This window comes from Tupaia chinensis, unplaced genomic scaffold, assembly GCF_000334495.1.
Source record: "Tupaia chinensis unplaced genomic scaffold, TupChi_1.0 Scaffold000208_1, whole genome shotgun sequence".
Classification (NCBI taxonomy): Eukaryota; Metazoa; Chordata; class Mammalia; order Scandentia; family Tupaiidae; genus Tupaia; species Tupaia belangeri.
The window spans coordinates 3855064-3865954 of NW_006159683.1; positions in this window are offsets into that span (position 1 = coordinate 3855064).

A 10891-nucleotide genomic window follows, 5' to 3' on the forward strand; every position below is an offset into this window, starting at 1 on the left:
TATGTATTTAAATGTGCCAATAATCTAAATACATACTGTTTTATACAATGAGATGCTACTACCAGACTTTTCTGTTGGAGTGCTCTTGACATTTTTGTTTTCATACCTGAATGATCATTGCATTTTCTGTGTCTTGTAAGATGGCTTAGATTTTGTGTTTTAAGCTTCAGCTTAAGTTATTTCAAGAATTATGTTCTAATTCTTTCTTGAGAATACAGTATTGATATTCTCACTTTTACAGATAACTGCTTTTTAAATTTTATTCATTAAGTTCATTTGCATCCCATATCCCTCTGTAAATGTTTTCCCAGTTGTATGTACTTAAATGCACGCTTATCCATTGTACAGATTAGATATTTTCTGTGCTAAATATATTAAGTGGGATTTTTGTAGCAAAACATTCTGTTTTTTCTGTTCTGTGTGTGTGTGTGTGTGTGTGTGTGTGTGTGTATCTGTATGTGTGTCTTTAACTTTCAGTTTAAACATTGGGTTTTTTTGTTTATGTGTTTTTCTTTTTTAGCAACTTGACTCTTAGAAGCCTTAGACTAATTTTTTAGAATAAATATTCAACCAAAAAAATACAAATTTATTAAGATGTGGCCTTACATACGGCATTCTTTGTGTTTGTAATGTGAGATTTTATTTTATTTTTTTTTATTTAGAGAAATCAAGATTCAGGATTAAAGTTTTATCGTAAGTTGAACTAGAAAACATGTTAAAATGTCTAGGCTTCTGGGAGGAAATTTTTCATGACATTGGAAGAAGCAATATGAGTTTTTACGAATATTCAAAATATTCATGCAATTGTATTCTGTTCAGTTTGATTTAGGTTTGTCTTAACCAGTGTTTCTTTAAAATTTCAGGTTGATGGCATTCGTTATTTGAGTATGTAGCTACTGTGGTTTTTGTATGGGATGTATAAACACTTGGTTACATACAGATAGATTTTTGTGTTTTGAAGACTCCCTGCTATATTCATTAACATAGTATAATGGGAGTCTATTAAAATATTAGGTAGAATTTAATTGAAGTCACACAAATCTTAAAGTAATTATCTGTGGATATTAAATACTACCAAGAATTTTTTCATGTGGGAGTATCCTAAAACTCCATTGTGAGTATAAATGTTCTACATTAATTTTATAGTTGGATAATACCCTACATTTAGGAAAAGCATCTCATTTTGAATATGTGTTCTTTTTGTCAAACACAGTTAGTGCATAACACTACTCAGCATTCTTTAAGTTAAATTATAAAAATGCAGTGGTGAATTCATGTTTTATTTTTTTACTTTGAAAATTGTAGTACTCAGGTGGTATTTAATGGGAAAGGATCCTTTGGGGTAAATCAAAATATATTCTAAGAAATGCATCGATAACGTTGATGACTTTAGCCTTAAAAAAGGTCTATTTACATTTTATTCCTTCTTCCTCTGCATCCCATGATATATTAGCAAAGTAGTTTACAGCCCTATACAGCCTTACAAAGTTGTTTTACAATTTTTAATGGAAAGCCCTTGAAAAAATTGTATCATATTACCAATATCCATGAATTACTGAATCATAGTTTGTAAATAATTTGTCTAATCAGAAGGCCAAAGAAAGTCTTAAAATTTTAGCTATTCACTCTGGTGACTTCACAATAAGATTTCTGTGCAAAAGGTAAGGTGATATTTGATCAAACAGATATCTTTTTGATGTCTATGCGAACTACACTTTCATATTAGCTTCTATTAAAAAGCTCATTCCATTTTATTACAATGTTTGTAATTACAATTTTGTGTTTAATGTTTACTTTGTCTTTTCTTTCTTTAGCATTTAGGTGACTGTTCAGCAGTTTGCTATATGGCCATTGTTGGCCCTAAACTGCACTAGTAACAAGCATGGTATTTATCTTGTATTGAAAATAAAACAGTTTTGATAAGACTTTGCACTTTGTCCTTTTGTGCTTGATTTAATTTAACTATTGTAAATGTTTTTGACAAATTATTTGCAGTATGCAGTGTAACAGATATTGGACTCTGTTGGATGTCTTTCTATTTATTTATTTATTTTAGGTTTTTGCTATAGGGCAGGTTTGCACGTGGGAGAGAGAGAAGGAGAAAGTGAGATATCCACTGGGGGGTTGCCATGACACAATCCCTTCTCCACTCTTCCTTTTGGAATTATGGACATGCATGCATATACACCCAGCATGATTTTTAAGCCATTGGATTTGGGACTTGAACCACAGTCGACCATGTGGGAGTCTAGCATCTTTAACCTGCTGACCTCATATTTTGTTTTTAAGTCAGTCTCCTAGATAATGGCTATTGTTGTTACTATTATTTTTAGTGAGAAAGCACCCCTCAGGGTGGACGACCTTGCTACAATCCCTTCTCTGTTCTTGTGAAGCACACACACACACATACCTCCAGTGTGTTTTTTAAGCAGCAGGGTCTAGGACTAATCTCACTGTTGGCTGTGTGGGTTTGAGCACCTTCACCACTACACCACTGGCTGGCCTTTTTTTCTTACAAAAAAAAAAAAAAGGCCTTTTTAATATGGCACATGCACTGCTCAAGAAGTGAAAATCACCCCCAAGGTGGGGATGGCCATGCAACAGTCTCTTTGTTCTCCTCTTGGGAGTTGGGCATGCCTACATGTGCTGGATGTGTTTCTCAAGGCACTGGGTCTGGGACTGAAACTGGCAGTGGGCCATATGGGATACAGCTCCATTAACCAGACAGCAAAGGTCCTGGTTATTTTCTTCTGTATTGATATTCTGATGCTTTTCAAACCAGGTGATAACTGGCTAAAATGAGGTGATGGAACCTGAAAGGTTACTAGACTGTTTTATTCTTAAATCAGAAAACATTGTCCCTATTTTATGGTCAAGTAAAAGTGTCTTACCAGTTATCTTGGAAACAGGACTTTCTAACAGTAACATATTTACAATTTCAATATATATTTTTGTACCAGGTAGTAAGATCACAGATTTCTCACCTGCAAGCTTCAGAGTATTGAAGGTAACAAGTCTTTACAACTCAACCATATGAGAATATTGGTAACCACTGGGATCACTTTCCATGCCTCTCAAAATAGTAGTTTGGGTTTTACTACATTCCCTATTCTGTTATATTCTTACATTCACTGAGCCCCACTTATGTTTAATTACTAGAGGCTTCCATCTCTGCATGTAGGGGCAAGGGGATTGACCAGATGCCACACCATATTCTATTTGGTCCAGGCAAGGCCTGATAGTGAAAGAAGACTGTTTTTAAATTTAAGACAAGATGTTCCCATGTTGTGATTCTCCTGCCTCAAGTCTCCCAGCTGGTACTACAAGTACATGGACAAGTGTGTGTCAGGATGTCTTAGAGCTCTTTTTTTATACAGGGTCTCGCTTTGTTGCACAGGCCAACCAGATGTTCAGTCTTCCTGTCTCCTCTGACCTCCCAAGGTGCTGGGATTTACAGATGTAGAGTGTTTGACCCTTTTTTTTTTCCCCTTAACAAAATTATTTAATTTTATTTATCACTATTATTACTATTTATTTGACCAGAGAGGGAGGGAGAATGAGTGACAAAAGCAAGTGGCCAGGTTCAGGACTTGAACTGTGGTCAGCCATGTTGGAGTCCAGCCCCTTAACCACCATGCCAGCTCCTAGTGTTTGAGCTCTTTAAACGTGGATTGGATTAGGACCCAGTCACGGGTCTCCCATGTACTTTGTCTGCAGAGCATGGCATCTGCACACACTGGCTGGGTCTGCAGACACTTCTCTGTCTACAAAGTCTTTAGAAACTTGACAGTCTTACTAGTTTTTCTTTCCTAACCATTGCCGTGAAACAGGAATTCTTATTGAAATGGTTTCCAGTGTTTTGGATGCTTTTTTCCTCTATTTCATTATCAGGGTTCTTGGATTTTCATATGCTGTGATTACCTGTGTCAATTTAAAAAAAGATATCTATGTTCTCTATATTTCAAAAAAGTGTATATTCTATTTGTAGGAAAGCTTGAGAAAAATAGTTTATACTGGGGCCAGCTTGTTGCATGGTGATTAAAGGGCTAGTCTTCCATATGGCCACTTGAAATTCACATGGGGCTTTTGTGTGTGTGTGTGTGTGTGTGTGTGTGTGTGTGCAGGCACACTCAAAATCTCAGAAGAATAGAGAAGGGATTATAGTGTGACCATCTCCATCTCCCCCTCCCCAGGGTGATTTCTCACTTTCTCACTGTATCTGTCTCAGTGGTCACATGTGCCTTATGGCAAAAAATAAATAAAAAGAAAAAATAGTATACTGTTTTAATGATAAACTGAGACCTGAGGAAGAAATGACTTGGTAAAGGGAAAATACCTTCTAGGCAAAGAGACAAGAAAGAAAAACTAGTAAGACTGTCAAGTTTTAAAGCCTTTATGACAGGAGGGAGCACACAAATTAAAAGAATGGCGTATGGCTGGGGCAGTGAGCGGCGGGTAGTCTGTGTGTTGCATTCAAGACAGGTAAGGCCAGACTCTCGGGATTGTAAAGATTGTCCTACGAATGGTGTGGAATCATATGTAACGTGTCATGGTTACCATTCCAAAAGTTTCTCGCCCTGCAAATTAAATTGAAGAAAAAAAAAATAGATGAGGTAGGATGGTTAGACTATTACCAGTCTTCCTTCAAATACAAGGAAATGAGATGATCATAGGAGAGAACAGTTGATTCGGTGAAAAACTTAACAGGCTGAATCAAGAGACTTTTAACTTTGTAACCTGTAATGAGGTAGTTCATAATCAGTAAAAGCTGAAAAAGGGAAAAAGTCAACTGAACATGGGAAGAATGGACAGTGGGGGGGGGCTACTTTGGAGTTGAGTACTACACAGATACTTGGCGTGGGAAACTAAATGTTACTGAGATCAGCAGGGAGGGAGGAAATAGCTTTCATTGGAAAGAAAACCACTTCTCAGCGATCAGGACAGGTAAAATACATGGAAGTCTGTGGGCCATAGGTAAGCTACAGATAATTTCTCAAGATGTCATAGTGACCAGCTTTCTTCTGGTAGCTTAGATTTGTGAGAATCAGTGCTGATCTGTAGGATTGTCAGGATTTAGTCCAAGGCGAGGCTCCGTTCTGTGGTGGCAGGCAACTTACCACTTGAAGTCCCCCAGGAGAGGGTAGATCAGGCTGTGGGGCGAGAAAGGCCTTACTTGTCTCCATCACTTTTCAATTTAATGGTTGTCAACCAGCTGTAGAAGACAGTCATCCACACCCTCATCTTTGGAGGGATTGCCATTATTACCTCTTTGGGGTTTGCTGTTGTGCCTATGTTCTGTAAACTTTTCTTTAGAGACTTTTGCCTGAGGGTATGTGCACTCACTGGAGACACAGTGAGAGGGAAAGTGAGAAATCATCCCCCAAGGGGAAGACTGTGCCACAATCCCTTGCCCACTCCTGGGATCTTGGTGCATGCACCTGTGCCCAGTGTGATTTTTCAAGCCACCAGGTCCAGGCCTAAACTATTTGACCATGTGGCCTTACAGTGACGTAAGTGCTGGGCCACCCGCTGGCCCTGGTAATTTCTTAATCACCCTGTAAGGTATTGTGGATTAGATCACATTCTTTTGCAAAGGGGAGGCAGAGGGCTCTGGTTATGACAGAAGCAGAACGGTGAGCAGAGGTTAGAAGGATTTTGTAATTGCGAATTTTCAGTTATTTGCTGAATTTTATCCAGTGATCCCCACTGCCATAAATGCTTTTAAACTTTATTGATAACTGAATTATAAGCATTTATGAATACATTTTTAAATGTTCATTTTCACACCTACTGAAGATACTTGTATAAAACAGCATAGAAACCTAACAGTAAGTTGTTTCATAGAGTGTCTCATGAACAGTACAGGTTCTGCCTCCATAATTACTGTAGCTAGACTATTAAGGATATATGGGCTTAATGTTTGTGAAAAGTTTGGACACAGAATCTAGAAATCGGATGCCACCCCTAACATACAGCATAGAAACTTCAACCCTCGGGACCAGCAGTTGTAATGGCTATGTCGCTGGATTACCATGTATTCAACTGCGGTTCAAGTACCAGACCCGATGGCTTAAACTCATGCTGGGTGCATGTGTGTGCGTACCCCCAGATCTTGAGAGGAGAATGGAAAAGAAGGGAATGCAGTGGGGCCATCTGCCCTGGGGGGATATTTTCTCACTTTCTGTCTCTGTTTCTCTCCAGCGCAGGTGCCCTATAGCAAAAACCTCCACCAAAAAAAAAAAAAAGGAAGAATCTTAAACCCTATGTATACCACTTTAGTTCTCTTCCTCAAAGATGGTTACTTTATTTCAACAGCATTACCTCTTCTTTGAGATTCCCTAAAAAAACAAAACAAAAGTTAATGCAAATTCAAGACTCTGTAAGCATCCTGAGGATACCTTCAGTTGACTAGGAAGTGATTTGTTGACTGAAGACTAGGGCTGATAGTTACTAAATTAGTAATGGCTGGCTTTTCAGTCATTTCTAACTGTGGGAATGTTCACTAAAGGGGAAGATGACTATTCAGAATGCATAGAAGGTAGTTTACTCAGTTACGTTTCACCAGTTGTTCCCCCTACTTAGCACACCTTAAGGAGAGCACATGTGCCATCTTAGCAGATGTGGTCAGACTGTCGGCCTGTTAGTGGAAGAGGAGTTAAAGTCATCAATGGAGATCTAAATTTAGATTTTTTTAAGAGAAATTTTTACTATAGGGCACACGTGCTCGCCAGAGAGAGCGTGAGAAATGCCCAGCTTGAGTCTCAAGCCACTGGATATAGGACTGGAACCATGATCAGCCAGGTCAGAGTCCAGCGCCTTCACCATTAGGCCACCTGCTGGCTCCTAGATCTATTCTTTGCACCCTGTAAGTGTTTTATGTTTCTCTTCACAATCCTTTAATTTTAGGGTGTTCCCAGGGGACTTAATCTGAACTAAGTGCTTTTACCCAGATTCATGGCTTTATGTTTATATGCTGTCAGTTTCCAAATTTTACATCTGCAGTTTAGATCTTTCTCCTGAACTGGAGACTTAATTGCCTTCTGGACATCTCTACTTGAATGTCTTAACAGCATCAGTAATTATGCTCACATTTTGCATCCATCACCACTATTCATTTCCAGAATTTCATCATCCTGAACAGATAACTCCTCATACTTGCCCTAGCCCAAACCCCTGGCAACCATTTTCTGTACTAACGTGTCTCATTTTGCATATTCTAGGTATCTCATATGAGTCATATAGTAGTTGTCCATTTGTGTCTGGCTTATCTAACCCATGTACGTTTTTTAAAGATGAATTATTTAACTTTATTTTAATTTGACCAGAGTGAGAGAGAAAGTGAGAAAGCAAGCTGCCAGGTTCGGGACTTGAACCATGGTTAGCCATGTGGGAGTCCAGCACCCTTAACTACCATGCCACCTGCCAACCCACGTAAATGTTTTTAAGTTCCGTCCATATTGTGACATGGATCAGAATTTCATTCTTCTCTATGAAATGAAATTTGCTAAAAAATTCACTGCATTTGTTGATAAATACACATCACATTTTGTTCATCTATCAGTAAGCACTCAGCTTGTTTCTGCTCTTTAGCTATTATGAATAATGCTGTTAAGGACATAGGTTTACAACTACTTTTTAAGTTTGTTTTTATTCCTGGTAGCGAGCTTGTACTTGAGAGGAGAGTCTTGCGCACATGCAGTGTGTATGAGCTCTGATGAGGCTGAGGATCTGAAAGCAGTTGGCCAGGTTGCCTCCAGGGCTGTAGTTCAGTACCCTATCAACTACATTTACTGTCTGCAGTTCTTTTGAGTATGTACCTAAGAGTAGAATTACTGGGTCATACCATGATTTTGTATTGAACTTTTTGAGAAATGAAACATTAACACAGTAACTGTAACATTTTGCATTCTCATCAATGCATGAAGGTTTGTTTACTTCCTCCCTATTCTTATATTTTCCTTTTTTTTCTGTTATTAGCCATCCTAATGGCTGCAAAATGGTACCTCATTGTCAATAACAATTTTTAAAATGATTCATCCTTACTGAGTGCTCAATTTTTTTAAAAGAGGTTTTTGCTATAGGGTGCATGTGCTCACCAGGAAGACAGAAAGCAACAAATCACCTCTCGGGGGGATGGCCACACCGCAATCCCTTCTCTATTCTCGGGATCTTGAGAACGCACATATAAGCTCCTGGCATATGTTTAAGCCACCGGGTCCAGGACTCCAGCCGCAGTCGACTACATGGGAGTCCAGCGACATAGCCATTACGCCAACTGCTGGTCCCAGTCTCGGTATTTTAACTCAGTTTTTCGTTGAGCTTGTTTTGTTTCCGCTAGCATTTCACTGGTTTACATGATGCTAAGATAAGAAATCACAGGAAAAAATTATTGACAGAGGTTAGAAACAAACAGCTGACCACCAGGAAATACAATTAGTAGGAATATAAATTTTTTATATGTATGTGGGGTGAATAAGTTTTATAGAGACAATGTATAGTTAGGTGAGTGACAGTTGAGGACTTTCAGAGTTATCAACATTTTCTTAAGGTGGTTAAAAACGCTCCTGAAAATGGCCTACAGACTAGCAACCTTGCCATCATTCAGGTAGAGCCATTTTACAGATGCAAACCTCGGGGCCCAATCCACTCTTTTTGACTCATAAACTGTTTGAAAGAGGTCTCTAGGTAATTTTTTTAATGGTTTTGTTTGTTTGGAGAGGTTTTGCTGTAGGGCATGTACACTTGCCAGAAAGATGAGAAGACAGAAAATGAGAAAAATTACTCCCCTGGGGGAGATGGCCATGCCACAATCCCTTCTCCATTCTCCTCTCGGGATCCTGGGCACGCATGCACACACGCCCACTGTGAGTTTAGCCCACTGGGTTCGGGATTTGAACCATGGTCTACTACATGGGAGTCCAACAACATGGCCATTACGCCAACTGCTGGTCCCTCTAGGTAATTTCTATGCACATTAAAGATTGACAAATTGAATTTTAAAACTACTTGTAATGCTATCTGGTATTTCAACTTACACCATAATTTCAACCAGTTATTTTGTGTATTCAGGTTATTTAACAAGATTTTTGACTAGTACAAAGAATACTGCAACAAATTTCTTTTATCAGGAAATCTTTGTGTAAATCTTTATATTCCAAAAATTAGTTTCTTGGGATGCTTCAAAGAATGTGAAAATTCGAGAGTTTTCATATGTTAAATTACCCTGACCTACCTTTAGCTCAGCTGTATGTGAAAATGCATATATTTCCCCATGTCCTTTCTAGTAATCCAGCGTTTAAAAAAAAAAAAAAAAAAAACTGTCCAGTTTGGAGGTGAAAATCGGAATATTTTAAATGTTACCAGTATGTTGCCATCTACTGATAGCAAGAAATAATATGTAAGAACTAAGAGTAAGTGAGGTTTGCTAATTCCTTTTTATCCTTGAGGAAACAGTTTGGTACATGCAGTCAGGCCCCAAGTAAATAAAGCTAATAAAGGGAAGATTGAAGAAAAAAATGGTAAGAGTCTCTTCTAATCTGTAGTCCCCACTGTGTGTCACAGAAGTAACAGACCAGAGGGCACCAGCAGGTGGTGTGGTGTTTAAGGGCGCTGGACTCCCACATGGCTGACTATGTGGTTCACGTCCTGGACCTGGCAGCTTGCTTTCTCACTTTCCCTTTCTCTCTCTCTGTCTTGTCTCTGGTCAAATTAAAAAAATAAATAAATAAATAAATAAAAAGAATTATTTAAAAAAAAAAAAAAGTAACAGACCAGAATGAACCTAAAATAACACACCCTCAGTGTTTTAGTAAAATTAGGTAATCAAAAGCTTTTATTTCCATTCTTAGAATAAAAATTTTTTAGATTTGTTTAGTGTACACATTGAGAGTTGTCATTTAAAAAGAAATGTATTTTGGGGGCCAAGAGATTGCGTAATGGCTATGTCACTGGACTCCCAGATAGCCGACCACGGTTCGAGTCCCCCAACACACTGGTTTAAACCCACCCACGCTGGTTGTGTGTCCATGCTGGTCGTGTTTGCATGCATACCCAAGATCCGGAGAGGAGGAGGGAGGAGAAGGGATTGTGGTGTGGCCGTCCCCCTTGGGGGGGGGGGGTGATTTCTTGCTTACTGTCTCTTTCTGTCTCTTGTCTTTCAGGTAGTAAGCATACACTATAGTAAAAACCTCTCAAAAAGGCAAAACAAAAGGAATGTATTTTGTACTTAAGGTAATAAACAGATCATTACCTTAATTATAGAACACATTTAACATTTCTTTGAAGAAGCTTGTAGCATCCTAACCTGAATACAGTTAACGTGGTCCTAAGAGACTACTTAATTTTACTCAGCTATGTAATGCTGTGTTTTGTTTGTTTTGTTTTAACCCTACATGAAAATCTTTTTTAGAATTTTAATGTCTGCTTTGTGTGTGTGTGAATTCAGGAAGGAGACATAAAGCCATAGAATATTCTTTTTGTCCTTTAGGAGCCAGAAAATAAAATTTCCATATAGTATATACCCAAAATGGTTGCAATATGCAAAATACCCTGAACGTAAAACAGCTGTCCGGTTTCAAAACTGATTTTTAAAAAATAAATTATGTTTTACTACTGTTGACTTGAAGTGAGAGATAACAGGTGAGATCACTAAAGGGAGGGTATGTATGTGAGTTCCAGAAGTAAGTTTCACAGGAGAGGATGAGGTTTGTCACATGCTGAGGAGATTGAATAAGATGAGTAAATTGATCATTTGATTTCACCTGATGAGTTAATTGGTGGCTGAGTAGTATGGTTTTCAACCAGCCAAAGTGAATGGCTTGGATAAAAAGATAATTCAGGTGTATTCAGGAGACAATGACAAGGGAGAAAGTGGGAATAGTCTTTAGGAGAG